Source organism: Phoxinus phoxinus (assembly GCF_949152265.1).
Source record: "Phoxinus phoxinus genome assembly, chromosome: 14".
NCBI lineage: Eukaryota > Metazoa > Chordata > Actinopteri > Cypriniformes > Leuciscidae > Phoxinus > Phoxinus phoxinus.
This window is the reverse complement of record NC_136889.1, coordinates 25,132,273-25,152,764: the sequence shown is the minus strand read 5'-3', so window position 1 is coordinate 25,152,764 and position 20,492 is coordinate 25,132,273. Positions and strand designations below refer to the sequence as shown.

Here is a 20,492-nt window from a genome sequence, read left to right as displayed (position 1 = left end):
GATGGAGCTGACCTCCGCCCCAACCTCCGACGTTTATGCCAGTCCATCCAGACAGTCACTGTTTGCGACCATGGGCAGGAGGGAAAAGGACATTGAGGTGCTGGTGTTCCAGCTACAGATCACATATTTGAGCTTAATTTTTACTAATTATTTACATTAAATTTGGGTAGGAACATTTCAATTGAAAATCAAAAAATTACCCAAGGTGTAAAGCCCTCATCTTGTACACATCAGGTTACCTTACTGAAGCTGCTGAAGTTCATTTTCTTCCCTCAAGATGACATAAGAATGTTTTAAAACTTTTCGTGTTGCTTTAAACTCTTACTACTTTTTGCCAAAGTTTTAAGCTTTGTATTCTGTATCCATTTAAAAGTTAATTGCGTACACAAAAATAAAGCAAATACATTTTAAAGGTGTCTGGAGTGTGTGGGTATTTCTCTACAGTGCAGCACTCATATTCAGACAATTTCCAGATATACCTGCAATTTGCTGGTTTCAAAAACAATCTGGAATTTGCCACAAAATAAGTACACAACAAACTTTACACGTATATGAATTACTCAATGCTACATATTAAACACTTTACTGACAATCTAGCTACTGTGAGTACCTGGGAATTAAGTGTTTTGTAATAAAACTGGCTAAAACAGCTTGACACAATTAACTTACTAACAAATAAATGGAAAGAGAGTGCGTAAAATTAGTTGTCTTTATTAATATTTCTTTTAGCAATTATTACTAAAAGCTGAAGGAATCTTTGCTTTTTCTCTGGCCTCCTGTTCTTGTCTCTCCTCAAACTCTCGTCGATCTCCTTTACTTTCCTCCTTTCATTAGCCACTCTATAAGAACACTGGTGTGTTCATCAGTCCCCTGCAAAATCAACACAGAATTTAACATTAGTGATGAACCATGGTCAATCTATATTATTAATATTAAAGTTACATGGACAAGTTGAGGTAACGTTACACTTGTTAACAGTAGCTAGCAGCCAACAAATATTACATCATATCAACTCTGGTAAAGGAGAAATAAAATCGTTGTAACATTAAAAATAAAAGTTTTGTAACTACGTTATCTTAACTGCAAAACAACGAACGTCGTTGCTTTAAGAAAACAGTGTTAGCTAGCTGACAGGCATTAGCTCGTTCTGTTCGGTAAAGTTAATAATAATGATAAAATAGAAATTTAGCAGCCAATTTAGAACATTTTAACCTCGATTTATATTATTTCAACTTTTAACAAGTCGGTCGTTTACTTTTATGATGTTAAACAAATACAAATTAAGCTCAGGTGTGAAATATTCAAACTGACCAATCAGACAATCACAACTTCCCCCATTGTCCAAAACCTCTGGCTTATAGGCCTAGATCACTATCAGCACCGCTGTGCCTTTAGAGAAGAGGGTGTGAAAAACAAATGTCTTTGTTCCTTTCAAATATCTTGGATTATTTCCAATCTTACACACTTTATTTCGATAGTCCACTTTAGACATTCTACTAACTATAAGTAACTTTGGAACTACATGTCAACTAACTGTCATTAGATTAATAATAGACTGTCTGCTTAATATCAGCTAACACTTTATTTTGATGGTCCCCCAACAGACATTCTACTGACTATAAGTCATTTGGCAACTACAAGTCAACTTATTCTCCTAACACCTTACAGTCTACTGACAGTCTACTACAGTCTACTAATACTCTAATGAGAGTAAGTTGACATGTAGTTGAAAAGTTACTTATAGTCAGGGGTGCACATAACTTTTTCAATGAGTTACTCAGGTGAGTACCAGGAGATGGTGTTTGGTACTCACCCCATATGTAGCGTGGCCACAGCTGTCAATCATGACGTCACATTGCCGTTTTTATAGCATAAAATAAGTAACTAAAACCAAACTTATAAAAAAAAAAAAATAACACTCAAATTTACATCAGCCTGAAAAAATAAACCTACCTAAAATGATAGAAAACACCTTTGGAAAAAAATTATTTGAAGTGTTATTTGATTGTTCAGATATATTTATTTGTATAAATTAAATATAATTAATCCTTATTAAAGATATTAAAGAGCAGTGAATTTTTTATTTTGTTGTTTGATCAATTTTAAGTGTACAGAAGGCATTAGGTTTATTACGCACTTTAAGACTGAGTGTGCAGATCCAATTGCACTGATGCACTGTACGTTCTGTAAAGACATAACCGACTGTTTACGTGAATACTCTCCAGAACGGACATTTAGACATAATGTTGTGTGTATTTGTCCATTCAGATGCGAAAGAGAGCTCAATTCAGTCCTTGCGCGCTGTATAGCTGTCTATGTGCAGGGCTGCACGCTTCGGGTTGCGCGTGTGTGTGTTCGCACAGAAAAACATACCGAATAAAGCTCTCTTTCGCATCGTCAATCTTATTCAGATCTATCAATATGTCTGCTCTTCTCTTTCTCCCAGACATTAAAATTTTTTAAACGATTTGAGACATGCATCAAGCGCATGCCAACTCGTGTGCCGCTGGTAGATCGTTACGATTCAAATGTGCGCATCTACCACAAACGCAAATCAGTTCTGACTGGATCAGTTCTGACTGGATCACTAATGTCAATACATTTTCGTCATAGTGGTCGTCATTTAAAACGGGGTTTTGTTTAGTTATCGTCTCGTTTTCGTCTGTGAAAAAATTTAATTTACACTACCTAGGTTGCATTTTGGCGAGATACCCTTTAAGTACGCAAAGGCGCGTAGTAACACAAGTGGCATTACGCATTCCTGATTTTTATCGCGTATGCGTACCTGCGTACCAGTTATGTGCACCCCTGCTTATAGTTAGTAGAATGTCTAAAGTGGACTATCAAAATAAAGTGTAACCAAACTTTGTCTGTTTCTTACTTTTGAGTGCAACGCCCACATCTCAAAATCCGATCAACAATACAGATAAAAGATACGTTGCTACTTTTTTTTAATGATGACTTTAAGTTTAGACTCTACACAGTAACAAAATAGGGTAACACTTTATGGTAACACTTTATTTTACGGTGCCCGTGATACAGAGTAATTACATAATTAAGTACTTAGTAGTAGATGTTGTAATAACATGTAACTACATGTACTTAACATGTAATTAAGTTATGGAACAGCCTGTACTTACACATTGTAATTACACACATGTAATAGGCAGCTACTGTTACACATATGTAACAAGCCGGGTCAGTTACATGTGTTACCAACTTTGTACAATGTAATTATATAAGAAAGTACTTAGTACTACACAATGTAACAAAAAGTACTTAAATATGTTACTAAGGTGTGAAAAGCCTGCAAGGGTAACATGGGCTGTTACAAAGCTGTTAGTGTAACCGGGAGATCCAGATCTGTACTTTAGTTTGGATTAACTCACTAGATCACAGCATAAATACATGTAGTAGCTTCCTAATTACATTGCAATTACATAATATTACACAGGGATAAGCTACGTAAAATAAAGTGTATCAAGACTGTACTTAAGTGTACTTCATGTGTATTTACATACCTTATCCATCTGTACACATGAAGTACACTTAAGTAGTCTTGATACTCTTTATTTTACGTAGCTTATCCCTGTGTAATATTATGTAATTGCAATGTAATTAGGAAGCTACTACATGTATTTATGCTGTGATCTAGTGAGTTAATCCAAACTACAGTACAGATAAGGTATGTAGATACACATGAAGTACACTTAAGTACAGTCTTGATACACTTTATTTTACGTAGCTTATCCCTGTGTAATATTGTGCAATTGCAATGTAATTAGGAAGCTACTACATGTAGCCTATTTATGCTGTGAACTGAGTTAATCCAAACTACAGTACAGATAAGGTATGTAGATACACATGAAGTACACTTAAGTACATTCTTGATACACTTTATTTTACGTAGCTTATCCCTGTGTAATATTATGTAATTGCAATGCAATTAGGAAGCTACTACATGTATTTATGCTGTGAACTAGTGAGTTAATCCAAACTAAAGTACAGATCTGGATCTCCCGGTTACACTAACAGCTGTGTAACAGACTTTGACCATTACATAGGCGTAACAGCCCATGTTACCCCTGCAGGCTTTTCACACCTTAGTAACATATTTAAGTACTTTTTGTTACATTGTGTAGTACTAAGTACTTATATAATTACATTGTACCAAGTTGGTAACACATATGTAACTGACCCGGCTTGTTACATATGTGTAACAGTAGCTGCCTATTACATGTGTGTAATTACAATGTGTAAGTACAGGCTGTTCCATAAATTAATTACATGTTAAGTACATGTAGTTACATGTTATTACAACATCTACTACTAAGTACTTAATTATGTAATTACTCTGTATCACGGGCACCGTAAAATAAAGTGTTACCAAACATTTCACCAGGTTAAAATCTAGCTCAAGGTTTACGTTTGATTTATTTGTAACATTAAACTCGAATTATGATGTGAAAACCCCTTGCTTGATTGTACATTATTTTGGATAGGCTATTGTTTGGAAATGTCTAGTCGTTATAGGTCTCTAGATGTACGCATGATATATCTTAAACAGAAGAATGTTACTTCACGCATGCTGTTATACGTCATCCATCTAATCATTCTTTTAGTCTTCGCTCTTCTGGTGGTTTTCAGCTTTCTCTTTTTTTCTGCAAATTGTATATGGTGTCGGTGTGCGATATGACCCAGTGCCCAAAACACTGTCAAAACACTCTAACGCAGCTTCCATTCTTCGCGAAAGATTAATAAAAGGCGCAAAGGAAAGAAATACCTTGTAAAAAATATACCGTCCCGCCAAATCCTGGACAAAATCAGAGATGCCGATTCGCACGGGACTAATATTATCACAAAACGTCAAACGTTCGGCGAAATATGGTAGGTCATTTGCGGGGGAATTATTACTTTACAATTTACAGACATGGCCGATTCGCACGGGATTAAGATCACAGACAACCTCCGCAATTATTACAAATGACTAGAGGTCCCTAGATAATACTAATCCCGTGCGAATAAGTCTTAAAGGAACACTCCGACTTTTTGGGACTTTAGCCTATTCACCTTATCCCCCAGAGTTAGATAAGTCCATACATACCTTTTTCATCTCCGTGCGTGCTATAAGTCTGTTTGACGCACCCACCGCTAGCCTAGCTTAGCACAAAGACTGGATGTAAATGGTTGCAGCTAGCATACTAATCCAAATAAGTGACAAAATAACGCAAACATTTTCCTATTTACATGTTGTGATTTGTATAGTCACAGAGTGTACAAAAAACAAAGTCATATGAGACACAGACATATTTTAACCGTATAAATACTGGGAACTATATTCTCTGAAGGCGAAGCACTGCTACTTGGGCGGAGTGATAACCGCAGCACCTGAGACGCGCCGTGGTGAGGAGCAGCAGAGAGTTCGTTCAGAGCGCGTCTCAGGTGCTGCGGTTATCACTCCGCCCTATATTCAGGGGATATAGTTCCCAGTATTTATACGGTTAAAATATGTCTGTGTCTCATGTGACTTTGTTTTTTGTACACTCTGTGACTATACAAATCACAACATGTAAATAGGAAAATGTTTGCGTTATTTTGTCACTTATTTGGATTAGTATGCTAGCTGCAACCATTTACATCCAGTCTTTGTGCTAAGCTAGGCTAGCGGTGGGTGTGTCAAACAGACTTATAGCACGCACGGAGATGAAAAAGGTATGTATGGACTTATCTAACTCTGGGGGATAAGTTGAATAGCCTAAAGTCCCAAAAAGTCGGAGTGTTCCTTTAAGATGGATAGGGTATGTAGATACACATGAAGTGCACTTAGGTACAATCATGATACACTTTATTTTAACGTACAAAATTACCATGTGTAACACCAGTCTTTTCCCGACCTTAGTAGCCTAACATATTTAAGTAGGCCTACTTGTTGTTACATTGTGTAGTACTAAGTACTTTCTTATATAATTACACTGTACCAAGTCTGTAACACGTATGTAACCGACTCGGCTTGTTACATATGTGTAACAGTAGCTGCCTATTACATGTGCATAACCTTGGCCCTTTCACCTCCTTTTCATAAAACATGACAATCTGGGGATCAGGTCAGGAAGCAGACAGACTGGCTTAACCGACCTTCTGCTAGCTGTCTAACGTCACCCAGGTCAGATAAATCACATCACATAGAGACTCTTTCACCTAGATATCATCATATAGAGATTGTGTCTTTTCCTCGGATTAAGAAATACAAAAAAATTCCAAACCACCTAAGGGTAAAAATTTAATTGATGTTCAACAAATAAAAAACAGATATAATACAAATAAACAAATGATAAATCTCGGGTTGCTGAATATTCGATCTCTCACATCAAAAGCACTTATTGGTAATGATATGATTACAGACCATAACCTAGATGTGCTGTGTTTGAAAGAAACCTGGCTAAAACCAAACAATTACATTTCTTTAAACGAGTCCACTCTCCAAGATTACAGTTATAAACATGAACCTCGTCTGAAAGGCAAAGGGGGAGGTGTTGCTGTAATTTATAAGAAGTCGTTTAAAATATAATTATTTTGAAGTGTTGGTGCTTAAAATAACAATATCTAGTGTAAATGATAAATCATGTTTGAGATTTTTACTGGCTACTGTATACAGGCCATCAGGGCACCATACAGACTTCATCAAAGAATTTGCAGATTTTCTATCAGAATTAGTATTGGCTGCAGATAAAGTACTAATTGTTGTTGATTTTAATATACACATATAAAGATGCATTGGGATTGGCATTTAAAGACATTGTAAACTCAATTGGAGTTAGACAACACGTGTCAGGACCTACTCATTGTCGTAATCATACTCTAGATCTAATACTATCACATGGAATATATGTTGATGCCGTTGAAATACTGCAGCAGAGCGATGACATCTCAGATCATTATCTAGTCTCATGTAAATAACATTTAGCCAAGGCTACAAAGCCGACTCCGTGTTATAAATATGTTAGACCTATAACTTCTGCCACTAAAGATTGCTTTATCAATAATCTTCCTAATCAGTTTCATCATCTCAGCATCCCGGATAGCTTAGAAGAACATGATATTTCAACAGAAACTTTTAACTCTTTCTTTTCCAGCACTTTACACACAGTTGCTCCATTGCGCTTAAAGAAGATTAATGAAAAAAGTCAGACGCCGTGGTACAACGAGCACACCCGGGCCCTTAGGAGAGCAGCCAGAAAAATAGAGCGCAACTGGAAGAAAACAAAACTAGAGGTATTTCGGATTTCATGGAAGGAGAGCTCGATTGCTTACAGAGAGGCTAGATCTGTTTTTTTTTTTCAATCCTAGTAGAAGAAAATAAACATAATCCTAGGTATTTTTTTGAAACAGTGGTTAAACTAACGAAAAAGAAAAAGCTTCAAACCCAGAAGTTTCCAAGCAACACAGGAGTAATGACTTTATGAACTTCTTCGCTTATAAGATCGATAATATCAGGGACAAAATTATAACTATGCAACCGTCTACTACAGTATCGCATCAGGAAGTGCATTATAGTCTCCCTGAGAATTTTTTTTATTAATTTATTGTTATAGGAGAAAATAATTTAGGAAGAATTTTCGCTCCCACTTTATATTAAGTGGCTTTAAGTACTATGTACTTACATCGAGAATAAAAAGTACAATGTACTTATTGTGTTAATGTTGTATTGTAAAACACTTTTTCTGCTATTGCGGTGTGATACGTGTCAGGTTAGGGACAGGTGTGCTGGTATGGGTAAGTTTAAGGGTGGGTTAAGGTATAAGGGAACGGTCAACAGTGTAATTACAAATATAATTACATAAATGAATTACAGCTGTAATTACATGCTGTTATTATAAAAATATAAGTACAATGTAAAAACATATATGTACACAATAAGTCCATTGTATCAAATAGTTAATTTCAATGGAAGTACATAGTACTTAAAGCCACTTAATATAAAGTGGGACCGAATTTTCTAAACTCGTTCATTCATCTAAATCAAAAACATGTATGTTAGACCCTATACCGACTAAGCTACTGAAAGAGATGCTTCCAGATGTCATAGATCCTCTTCTTTACTATCATTAATTCGTCTTTGTCTCTAGGATACGTACCAAAAACCTTTAAGCTGGCTATGATTAAACCGCTTGTTAAAAAAACACAACTTGATCCTACAGAATTAGTAAATTACAGGCCGATCTCGAATCTGCCTTTTCTGTCAAAGATACTAGAAAAAGCAGTATCCTCACAAGTGTATTCCTTTCTAGAAAGAAATGATATCTGCGAGGATTTTCAGTCCGGATTTAGACCGTACCATAGTACCGAGACAGCTCTCGTTAAAGTTACAAATTATTTGCGCTTATCATCCGATCATGGTTGTGTAGCCGTATTAACTTAGAAACACGCAGGACTTTTATCCTTGTGATACACAAGTAACAGACGTACACAATCTTAGAAAAAATTACTAAATTAATTTATACAATAATTTAAAACTATGCAGTCATATGCATGAAAACCAAAAAAGAAAAGAACAATAGATGTAATTTGCGGCGTCCGTTCAATGGCTGGGAGGAATATTACAATCCAGCGCCCCCTAGTGGCCAGCGGATATATAGTAAGAGGCTACCACACTTATTACCTCAATAAGTTGTAAGCTATCTAACTCTGCACACAATCACACGTGAAATTCACACAGCAAAGGCAAAGGTATAAAAATATACAGGTGCAATCACTTCACATAAAACCCCACACTTGAGATAAATCTACAACGACAGTGATAAGGAAAAGTAGCCTTCACAAATTAGTTCACTCCATCGAGGATAACAATAGACTCATAATACTAAAACCCAGGCGAGATGGCAGTGGTCTGCAGTAGCGCACACAGTCCCGGCTTTGAACAAGTTGCACTCCAGCTGACCAGCGGGGAAATCCGGAACCGTTGATCCGAGCTGCGAGACAGAGGGAAGTAAATGAGTTTTGAACAACACACGTCAGTGCTCACTCGTTCGTAAGTTGAGTGGTAAGAGTTCCCACTTCCCTTAATCAGGATGGATAGAGTGCGGTGATTATCATAGACCTCTCGTTGTCCGAGACCAATCGCGATCGTTGTCACTCCGTGGAATCGTGCATGAACTCTCATTAGGCGTGGGAACACTCGGGCTTGTAGCGTTACGGCGTCGGTTTCGATGACGTGCTCTCTTTAGGCGGGGATACACTCAAGCTGGTCGTGTTACGGTGGAAGGCTCTCCCCCGTAGGACTGCATGCTGATCTTCATATTCCGTGGGTCTGCCAATCCCATTGGACTGCTGGCTCATTAACAATATTGGGCGCACCTGTAAACAGAGACTTGCAGACATGCATGCGCACCTAATCAACCTCCTCCCGTTACAGTTGTATCTCTCTATTAGTGTTACTCGATCTTAGTGCTGCATTTGACACTATATTGACCACAACATTCTTTTAAATAGACTCGAACATTATGTTGGCATTAGTGGAATTGCACTAGCATGGGTTAAATCAGTGTTTCTCAACCCTGTCCTGAAGGACCCCCAACACTGCACGTTTTCATTGTCTCCCTAATCAAACACACCTGATTCGACACATCAGCTCATTATCACATGGGTTAATGAGCTGATGAGTTGAATCAGGTGTGTTGAGAAACCCTCAGGACAGGGTTGAGAAACACTGGGTCAAATCATACTTATCTGACCGTTATCAGTTTGTAGCAGTAAATGAAGAGATGTCTTATCGATCACAAGTTCAGTATGGCGTACCACAAGGCTCAGTACTAGGACCGCTGCTGTTCACTTTGTACATGCTACCATTAGGAGATATCATTAGGAAACATGGAATTAGCTTTCACTGTTATGCCGACGATACTCAGCTGTATATTTCTTCAAAACCTAACGAAACCTACCAATTCACAAAATTAACAGAATGTATAAGCTGATATAAAAAATAGGATGGCTAGTAATTTCCTACTACTAAATTCTGAAAAAACAGAGCTTCTAATTATTGGACAAAAAACTTCCACACGTAATAACTTAGAATACTGTCTAACACTTGGCTGCTCTGTTAAGTCTTCGTCGTCGGTTAGGAACCTGGGTGTGCTCTTTGATACCAATCTTTCATTTGAAAGTCACGTGTCTAGTATCTGTAAAACCGCATTTTTCCATCTTAAAAATATATCTAAATTACGCCATATGCTCTCATTGACAAATGCGGAACAATTAGTTCATGCATTCATGACCTCAAGGCTAAATTATTGTAATGCTCTACTGGGTGGTTGCCCTGCACGCTTAATAAACAAACAGCTACTTAAAAACGCAGCAGCTCAAGTTTTTACCAGAACCAGGAATTATGACCATATTAGCCCCGTTCTGTCAACACTGCATTGGCTCCCTATTAAACATTGTGTAAATTTAAAAATATTGCTGATTACTTACAAAGCACTAAATGGTTTAGCTCCGTAATACTTGAGCTTCTTAACGCATTATAGTCCTTCACGTCTATTGCAATCTCAAAATTCTGGCCAGTTAATAATACCTAGAATATCAAAATCGATATTCTGTCACGGATTGTCCAAAGTGAAGCGAGGACTCAAGTGCAGGAAAAGAAGGATTTAATATAAGTAATGAAAATAAACACAAAACTAACAACCAAAACGTCCCGTATGGAAAAACAAGACAGGCATCAGAAATAACAGGGAACATAGAATAACGAACCAGCACAAGACTGCAAACACAGGGAGACTAAATAGGGAGCAAACAAAAGAGAGTAACGAACAAGGCAGGTTGGGCAAATTAATCAATAATCAGGTAACAAGATGGGAGGGGCTAGACAATTGAGAGGAGATCACATGGCACAAGGAATACAAGACAAGCCATGTGCTCACAAAAAAACAGACTAACACAAACACATGACAAACCGGGAATGTCAGAGCTCTGTCACCAAACCAGATATAAACCAAACAGAGGTGAACAGAACCCTGACATATTCTTTGGAACAGTCTTCCTACCATTGTCCGGGAAGCAGACACACTCTAGCTGTGTCCCAATGTGAAGGCTGCATCAATCTAAGGCCGCGGACTTCAAATTATGCAGCCTATGCGTCCTTTGATTGTAGCCTTCGTGGAATTTCCTAATTGCGCAACCAGGTGTTCCCGATTACAGCTCCAGGCGCCAAGCAACGGTGCGAGAGTACAGCCATCCTGATAATTCATTTGATATTTGAGTACACAGCTATGGACCCAGAATTGGCTATTGCCATTTTTATGTTTTATATTTCATTGGAGAACATGGTGAGGATGTTTCAGGTCTTGTACTTTCGGCTTAGACGAAGGTTCAAATGTTCATTTATAATTACTTTGATGCGATTTTATAGGCTAGTGTATTCTTTTTATTATGCACATAAATGGACCTTGGTACATACATTTACACAGGTTTTCAACGCTATTTGAATATAAAACCCAGTTGAATATAAAAAAGTCTAGTGCGAATGTTACTCCCGCTCGTCATCGGCAGCTGTCACTGAAGACAATCGTCCGTAAGCTACACCGGTCCGAGCGCTTCAGATGCGCCCTTTGAAATGGGACGGAGCTGTAGTTAGCAACAACTTGTTAATATTGTGACAATAGGACATGTTGTTACTTTCATTGTCAAAATAACCAGTGGTGGTAAGTAAGGAACTACAAACTTCGTTCATGACAAGGAGGTTTTTTCCCTGCAGAATACACTTTTACTCTTGAGACCTTTAGGCCTACATTAGAGTAACGTTATGCAAGATCATTTTGCTTTACTAAGGTTTGAAATATATGACTAGTAGTTTTTCCCCAATGCGGTATTAGTGGTTATTAATAAAGCGTAATAAAGTATCTCAATATTTATTTCATGAGTCAGCCCTGCAAACCGGTTGGTAGAAAACTTAGTGGATAGTGGAAATATGCATTCAAACACCATCAGATGAAGTCCCACCAGCAGGAGGCCTTACCAGGGGCTCTATTGTGGAGCCTGTCGCGGTCCAGCAGCACACCAGGGTCTCCCACTCAGCTCAATACAAGTCTACATCATTCTTTCTTATTTTATGTACTGTAAATTTAAATGTGTATGTTGATTTTGAGATTTTTTAACGTATGTTGTAAATAGTTGGGGGGAAAAAAGGTATAGAATCATTTGTTTCATGTAAAAATTATGACTGTCATTACAAAAATAAACTATGTCCAGAGCAATGAATTTTCTTTTATTTACACATTTAAAGTTGCATAAAAATAAATAAATAAACAGATTTTTTTCCCTTTTAAAAAATATAAGTTTAAAAAAAAATATATAATATTCTCAATCATTCTTTCAAGAAGAGAAAACTCTCTCTTTTGCCTGTCCATCCTCTCCTGTGCTCTCCTCGCCTCTGCAGTCCCATGTCTTCTCTAATCAAGTCAAAAACTCGTCCTCTCGGTCTCTTCTTGGTGCTGCCGGTGCTGATGCTGGTGCTCGTGCTGGTGCCTCTGGCTCCTCCTCACCGTGGGCACCCACTGCTGAACTTGACCCTGGTTTGTCCTCAGGGATTAAGGCAATGAGGACAGGGAGTGCCTCTGTCCCAACACCTCATCCATGAGGACAAACCAGGGCCAAGTTTCAGCAGTGGGTTTCCCACTCACACCCTCACCTGTCCCAGGACACTTGCAATCCTAAGGCAGAGCAAATTAACCATGGCTTGTTAAAAACAACAGCACAATACATTTCAGCTAAGATGTGTGTATTAACTTTCTTTTTTTTTTTTTTTTTTTTTTTTTGGCCTGTATGAGAGTTAATTACCTTCCCCAGCAGACCCATTTTCTCCAGAATTGCTATAAAAAAGCAGAAAAGGGTACATGAAAAATTAAAACCTTAAATTATAGTTAAAGGTTTTAACCTTATAGTTAAAACCTTTGTAGACGTAGCTTGCATGACACCACTACAAAAACACATAAAAGTAAAACCCCATTGCCTTGTCTACTGCTTTTCTTATTGTTGTGGGCTTTATAGGGTGAGTGATATTTCTTATAATACACAAGTGAGACAGACTAGTGCAAATATTACAATAAAAATGTATTTAATTTATTTATTTAATTGCAATTTAATAAATTGAGATGTCTGCTCCTTGCTCCCTGAAACAATTATTAAACTAAATATTAGGACAAGTTGTATACCACCTTACAAATGAAGCCACGCAATGGTGATGAATGAGTTAAGATGAAGTTTGTAAGAAAGAAAAACTTGTGGCTTTTAACTCACTAGCTATTTGAGTAAATGAAAACATAATACTTACATTTAAATGTGAATTTGCCGTCCACCACCGAACTCTCGGCCGTCATTTTTTATAATAATAATGCTGTCGTCACCGGCGCGCGATGGCTTATGGGATAGAATCAGGCCGTAAGGATCCGTTTATGCATCCTTTCTTTCACGGGGAAATGAAGGGTGCATTTGGCGTCGCTTTTGAATCAGGGTAGCCTTCGTCGCGCCGCGATGACTCAACCGGCCTTCGAATACGGCCTTTGGATGATGCCGAATTGAATTGGGACAGCCTTCATCGAGCCGCGGTGACGCAATCGGCCTTAAAATGCGACCTCCAGGTGTGCAGCCTTTGAATTGGGACATCCTTCGTCGCGCCGCTGTGACGTTTCGTCGTGCCGCTGTGACGCAATCGGCCTTCAAATACGGCCAATCGGCCTTCAAATACGGACTTCGGAGGCTGTAGCCTTCACATTGGGACACAGCTTCTGTCAGTTCAAAGCTAGATTAAAGATCTCATTGACCTAGCATTCACATAATACATTATAGACTTCTATAATTCAATGTTAGGCTTCATAGATTAGGTCAGCCGGAACTGGGAACACTTCCCATGAATCCTGATGTACTGGTTACATCATAAGAAGAATGGCATCTACGCTAATTTTAGTGTCTTTGTTTATCCCGAGGTTTTTCTGACGGATCTAGGCCGTATCCAGATCTGACGAAGGACCTTCGCCTGGACCCGATGACAACACAGTGCTGAAGTGCCAACTAGTCTCTCCCCTGTGAAGGATCCCTTTACCACTTCACAGATAAATCGTTGTCGGGATAAGTTTCGCGTATCTACCCTGAAGTGATCAAATTCTGTATCAAAATTTTAAGGCCAGACAAGTAGTTTAAGGCTTGGTTTGTAGGGAATTACAAACCTGCGCACATATATTCAAATGCGCATAGCTATAGAATTAATTCTTAATGCGCACATGAGCGCCATCAGCGTTTCTCACAGGTTCGCGTTTAAAGTCTGTGTAGAGAGAACGGTGTCTTCTTAGTGGTCTCTAATTTAATAACTAATGATCGTTGTGACGATCAAAGTGAATCAATCAAAACTAACTTTAGCTGGAAAATATCTTTATTCAAGAACCACTATAAAACCAAAACAATCTCTGTTATCCTAAATTATCCGTTTATCACTGCAAAGCCGCTTTGAAACAATCTACATTGTTAAAAGCGCTATATAAATGAAGATGACTTGACTTGACACTGTAAAATAAAGTGTTACCCAAAATTGTTTATTGTAAATTTTTTTTCCTTATAATCAATCACTGAAATGTATTAGTATTAAAACAAATTGAGTATAAGGGTGTATCACGCTAATGATGGGTTTATTATAAGACGCTCACCTTCGTTCTAGACGGACTAGGCTGTGTTCGAAATGGCACACTAACTTACTGCTTACAGTGCATACTGCCTGCAATTTTTTTAAGAATAGTGTGTGAAATGGTATACAATTTGCAACAAATAATGTTTCAGAGTAGTATGCTATAGTGTTGTCACATGACAAACATTGAACATTAATTCAGCATAGCTGTTGTTACAAATAAATGTGCTAATCATTCTATTTTTATGGAAACCTGAGTGAACATATCTTTTCGACTGTCCTCACCAACATTCTTGATCTAACGCATTATGTTGGTGTAAAAAGTCAAGTGGATTCAGTGAACTTAAATAATGTTTTTCACTTAAAATCAGTTTATTAGATTTTATTTTGCTCGACAAAAAAAAAAAAAAAAACTGAAAAAATGTTGACATAAAAATGTGGTAACAAATTACCTGGTTTAACTCAAGTTAAAAAGGTAAGCTAATTTTAATTCTCAGCATAAAATTGATATGATATGCTAAAATTGCCATAAAACAAAAAAAATGTATATAACCGAATTTAACTCATCTCATATTTTATGAACTCTACACTGTTTGTGAACCAATTTGAATTGACAAAAAGAGACTTCAGTTGAACAATGACACCATTGTCTTTTTATAGCCCTGTCGAAGCATTGAACTGTTTGCATCACTGAATCATTATTTTCCTGTTTATCACAAGCTGCTTTGAAATCTGTATTGTATAAGCGCTATATAAATAAAGGTGACTTGACTTGATTGGAAATGTGCCACAGAGATTAAAATAGAATTTACATGCTACTTACTATAGTTAGTAGTTAGTGTTTTCGGAAATACAGCTAGTTTATAGGCTACTTTACAGTAACATGTCTCAGAACTCTGACTCTTGAACTTTGGCCCTCTCACCTCCTTTTTTTCTCGGGAAAAAAGTAAACTTAGACTAAAATCAGCCTATAGGTTACAGTGTTCTATAATACTGCATGTTACCTTTGACAAAAAATGCCACAAACAAACATCAGACTGAAATGTGAGAGTTATCACACAAAAAAAACAGTAATAAAAATTCAAATTATAATTACAAATAATTGGATCACAAAATCTGTGTGTTACTTCAACCGAATATGGTAGCTGGCCACAAAACCAAGAAATTAAACAAAAATGTAATGTCAGCCGACGCATCATGACAGCGATCAGACCAACGCTCACATTAGTGACAGATACTTCCGCATATGTTGATAATAAATAAATGGATAAATGAGTAGTTCATGACATGATGGCGCCAGGATGTTTGCCGGCTTGCCACAGTCTGTCCTTGTCTGTTTTATTTGTCTTGTTTGTTTGTTTTATCACGCGCTCTGTCTGCTCCCCGCTGGTATACGATCGCCTGACTTTATTAAATATTCGATCGGCGGTGTCCGATTGTTTGTTTCGCGATGCTAGAAATGATTGGCATCTTCACTCTCATTATGTGCCAGTCGCACTGAGTGAAATGTGCTATCTGCCGGGATGCCTGTGTATGTGGAGGAAACGGCGAAGGAAGCGTGGGAAGCGTGCTGGGGTTCTTGTGAGATCAAAGAAGATCGGAAAGTTTCTAGTCATCGGACCAGCATCTTCGATGGCGGAGGCCGTGAAAGTGAACTTGAGATGTTCATACCTTGTGCCCGTCTTTCCGTCTTCAGCGCTGGTGCCTCAGTCCTCACGGATGGCCTACATAAGGCGACGGTCTGCATATCGAGGAGTTAATCATCTAAATCTTCGCTCTTTACGTGACGGGAGTCCGGTAATGTTTTATGATTCCTCTTCCAAGTCCTCTTCTGATACATCTCCAGTGACAATGGCGTTGATTAACGCGAGATCTCTGGCAAATAAGCCTTTTATTTTGAATGATCTCTTTCTTTTTTATGAAATTGATTTTTTATTTGTTACTGAGACGTGGCTAAATGCTGGCGAAATGACTCCTCTCTCAGAACTATCTCCTCCTGGTTGTAGTTTTTTTAGTACCCCTAGGTCTGTTGGCCGGGGCGGGGGTCTTGCAGTTGTTTTTAAAGACAAGTTTAAGTGTAGACTTTTACCTTCTGAGTCCTATTGTAGTTTTGAATCTCAGTTAATTACGCTGAATTCTTTTAAATCTGTGCTATGTGTTTTGATTTATAGACCCCCAAATGTTCATGGGGATTTTATACATGAGTTTTCAGAATTTTTATCTGGAATTGTCTCTTCTTTTGACAATATTTTAATTTTGGGGGATTTCAATATACATGTGTGCTGCCCTTCAAAGCCCCTGGTCAAAGATTTTTTTCATTTATTAGTCATTTGATTTTTTACAATGTGTGTCTGGTCCAACTCATGAACGTGGTCATACGCTTGACCTTGTATTATCCCTGGGCTTCTCTGTTGGTAGTGTGAAGATTGTTGATACTGTTTTTTCTGATCATAAGACTGTCCTTTTTAGTTCTTATTTTCCTTTTGGCCCGCTGGGTAATATTGTTTCTTCCTCTGTTTCATCTCGCATACTAAATCCATGCACAGCTGGTAGATTTTCAGCTGTTTTTGAGCTCTCTCCTTTAATTTCATTGATCGAGTCCCCCTCTCCCTGTATTGGTTTAGAAGAATTGGTCGACCAGTTTAATTCTTCTTGTTTAGATATATTAGATGCTGTGGCTCCTGTTAAAGTCAGGGAAAAAAAGGTCAAATCACAGCCCTGGTTGAACAGTACTACCCGTGCTCTGAGGCAGGAGTGTAGGAGGGCTGAACGCAAATGGGTTAAAGATAAACTACAGATCTCTTATGAGATTTTGAAGAACCGCCTAAACGAGTATCAAAAAACTGTTAAATTGGCTAGATCAAATTACTTTTCTGGCATCATCTCCAGAAACTGTCATAACTCTAGAGTACTTTTCTCTACTGTAAATGCTGTGCTTCACCCCACTGCTACTCCATCACTTACTCCTTCTGTTGACATGTGTGAGAAGTTCTTAAACTTTTTTATTGGTAAGATTGATGGAATTAGATCTCAGATTTCATCTGTTCGCAATTATTTTACTGCTTCTGTTGACCCTCCTAGTCAATTGACCTGTTTTATGCCCGTTTCCCTGCAGCAGCTTAAAGATATAATTGCTCATATGAAGCCCACCAGGTCTCCTGGCGATGTGTTTCCTTCTTCTCTGTTTAAGCAGGTACTTGATTCCATTGGCCCAAGTATTTTGTCAATTATGAACATCAGTTTGTCATCTGGTGTTGTTCCTGTTAGTTTTAAGCATGCGGTCATTCAGCCCCTTCTCAAAAAAAGTGGGTTAGACCCCTTTGAGATGAGCAGTTTTCGTCCCATTTCGAAATTGCCTTTTATATCTAAGATACTCGAAAAAATTGTGAATGCACAGCTTAATGACTTTTTAATGAGAAATTACATTTTTGATAGATTTCAGTCAGGTTTTAGAGCTGGCCACAGTACAGAATCTGCTCTTTTGAGGGTCTCTAATGACATCCTTCGGGGAGTTGATTCTGGAAACTGTGTTGTTCTACTATTGTTAGATCTTACCGCAGCATTTGATACAGTTGATCACAATATTCTCATTGATCGTCTTAGGGATCAGGTTGGTATTCAGGGTTCAGCCCTGAAATGGTTCTCTTCCTATTTGAAAGATAGGACTTTTTCGGTTAGTTTAGGGGATCATTCTTCTACTGTTGCCCCTCTTGTGTGTGGGGTTCCGCAGGGCTCTATACTGGGACCAATTTTATTTTCACTCTATATGCTCCCTCTGGGTTCTATATTTGAAAAATTTGGGATTCAGTATCATTTGTATGCGGATGATTCTCAAATTTATTTACCACTGAAACATGGGCATAAATGTGTCATTCAGTCCCTGCATGCATGCTTGACTGAGGTTAGGTGCTGGCTGGCGACTAACTTTCTCCAATTAAATGAGGATAAGACTGAGATGATCTTATTTGGAAATAAGGGGTGTGTGGATGATGACTGTCTGGGTTTGTTTCCTGGGAAAAAACTGTCCAGTGTGAGAAATCTTGGCGTCATCTTTGACTCTGAGCTTAAATTTGACCGGCAAATCAATGCTGTTGTTAAGAATAGTTTTTTCCATTTAAGATCAATCTCTAAATTGAAGTCTGTCCTCTCTTTTGAAGACATGGAGAAGGTTGTTCATGCCTTCGTGTCATCCCGCTTGGACTACTGTAACGTGTTGTATCTGGGTGTGAGTCAGGCCTCTCTCTCCCGTCTGCAGCTTGTTCAGAACTCAGCTGCCAGACTTTTAACAGGTACTAAAAAGAGAGAGCATATTACTCCGGTATTAATGAAACTACATTGGTTACCGATACGATATAGAATCCATTACAAAGCGTTATTGTATGTTTTTAAGTCTCTGCATGGCCTAGCACCAGAGTATGTTACTGATTTAATCAGTCGCTGTCAATCTAGTAGATCGCTGCGTTCAAATGATCAATTGCTCCTCGTGGTTCCACGATCTCATTTGAAATGTAAAGGTGATCGAGCTTTCTCTGTTGCAGCTCCTAGGCTCTGGAATGACCTTCCTCTTTCTGTAAAATCTTCTCCTTCTTTGGGAGTTTTTCAGAGTGCGCTTAAAACATATTTGTTTTCTCAAGCATATGAAAATGCTTTGTAAACTGTGTATGTTTGCATTGTTTTTATGTCTTGTTTTTATTTATCTCTTTTATATTTTCTGTACAGCACTTTGGTTCCACTTGTGGTGTTGAAAGTGCTCTATAAATAAAGTTGAGTTGAGTTGAGTTGAGGAAATCACATCATTAGACTGGAACAGCAGCCAATTAAATAGCACACATATTGTACGTCTGCAAGATGTCTGTTAAAGATCACTTCATCTGGAAAGCATCTGTTGTTTACTAACATCTGATAGACGTCTTTAAGATGTCAGTTTTACATACGTTTTAAATCATAAACATCTTAAAGACATTTTCCAAACGTCTATTTGACATCTGACAGGTAACGTCCTAAAGTCGTAATGCAGAATAACACTCTAAAAAATACGTCTTCCAGATGTAAACACGCCTATCAAATAGATGTCTCCGTGATGTGAGTGTGCTATATATGTAACAGACTGTATTAACTTATGATTTGGGGAAAATGTTACTATTATGCAGAATTACAGCAAATGTGCATGGTCGCTCAGTTATTTTGCAGAATTACTGGTCAGTCTGTAAAGCGAACAGTTCCCGCAGTAAAGCTTTAGTTTGATTTCAAAAGGTTTGGCTTTCTGCTCAAAGTTAAGCTCTGGTGTTGGTCTTCCTTTGCCGATTAACTCCAGCTTTTCTTTAGAAGTTAATCTTGAAAACGGCGTGGATAATAAATTAGCAACGATGTCCTCCTAATTAATGTTGCTTGCGGTTTCCATAGCATTTTTTTTTCTCAATCGCTTTCCTCAACACGTCATAATCTTAGCGTCAGACCCATTAAAAGGAACGATATGATTGGTCAAATTTCCCATCACTTGAAATTCGCCTTTCATTGACTTGTAATGGCTTGGCCCTCTTCAATTTCACAGCTGGATTACTAATCACAGAGCTGAAAGCTAGTCGGAAAAATTATAATCTGGAGAAAACGGACTTGAAGGGTTTATTTCCTCAAAAAGATCTAGATGTTTGTTGTCAAATTAAAAATTGTTAAAATAACATTAGAACTGATGACTTTTATTAAAGTTTTTACTTTTTAAACTATTATTTAAAAGTTTGTAAATATTTTTTACAATAGTGAATACCCTCTCTGAGGGCCCTGATGGTTCCTGTCACATGTCTGTCCTGTCTTGTGATGCACATGG

The 20,492-nt window shown here is 37.9% G+C and overlaps 1 long non-coding RNA gene across 1 annotated transcript; it reads right to left on the bottom strand.

Moving 5' to 3' along the window:
• Positions 1–12,287: 12,287 nt before the first annotated feature.
• LOC307010595 lies at positions 12,288–13,770 on the bottom strand. Its single transcript, XR_013800219.1, has 3 exons — positions 13,325–13,770; positions 12,832–12,863; positions 12,288–12,704 (listed from the first exon to the last, which is right to left on the bottom strand). It is a non-coding gene; the product is annotated as an uncharacterized lncRNA (long non-coding RNA).
• Between the last annotated feature and the right edge of the window lie 6,722 nt (positions 13,771–20,492).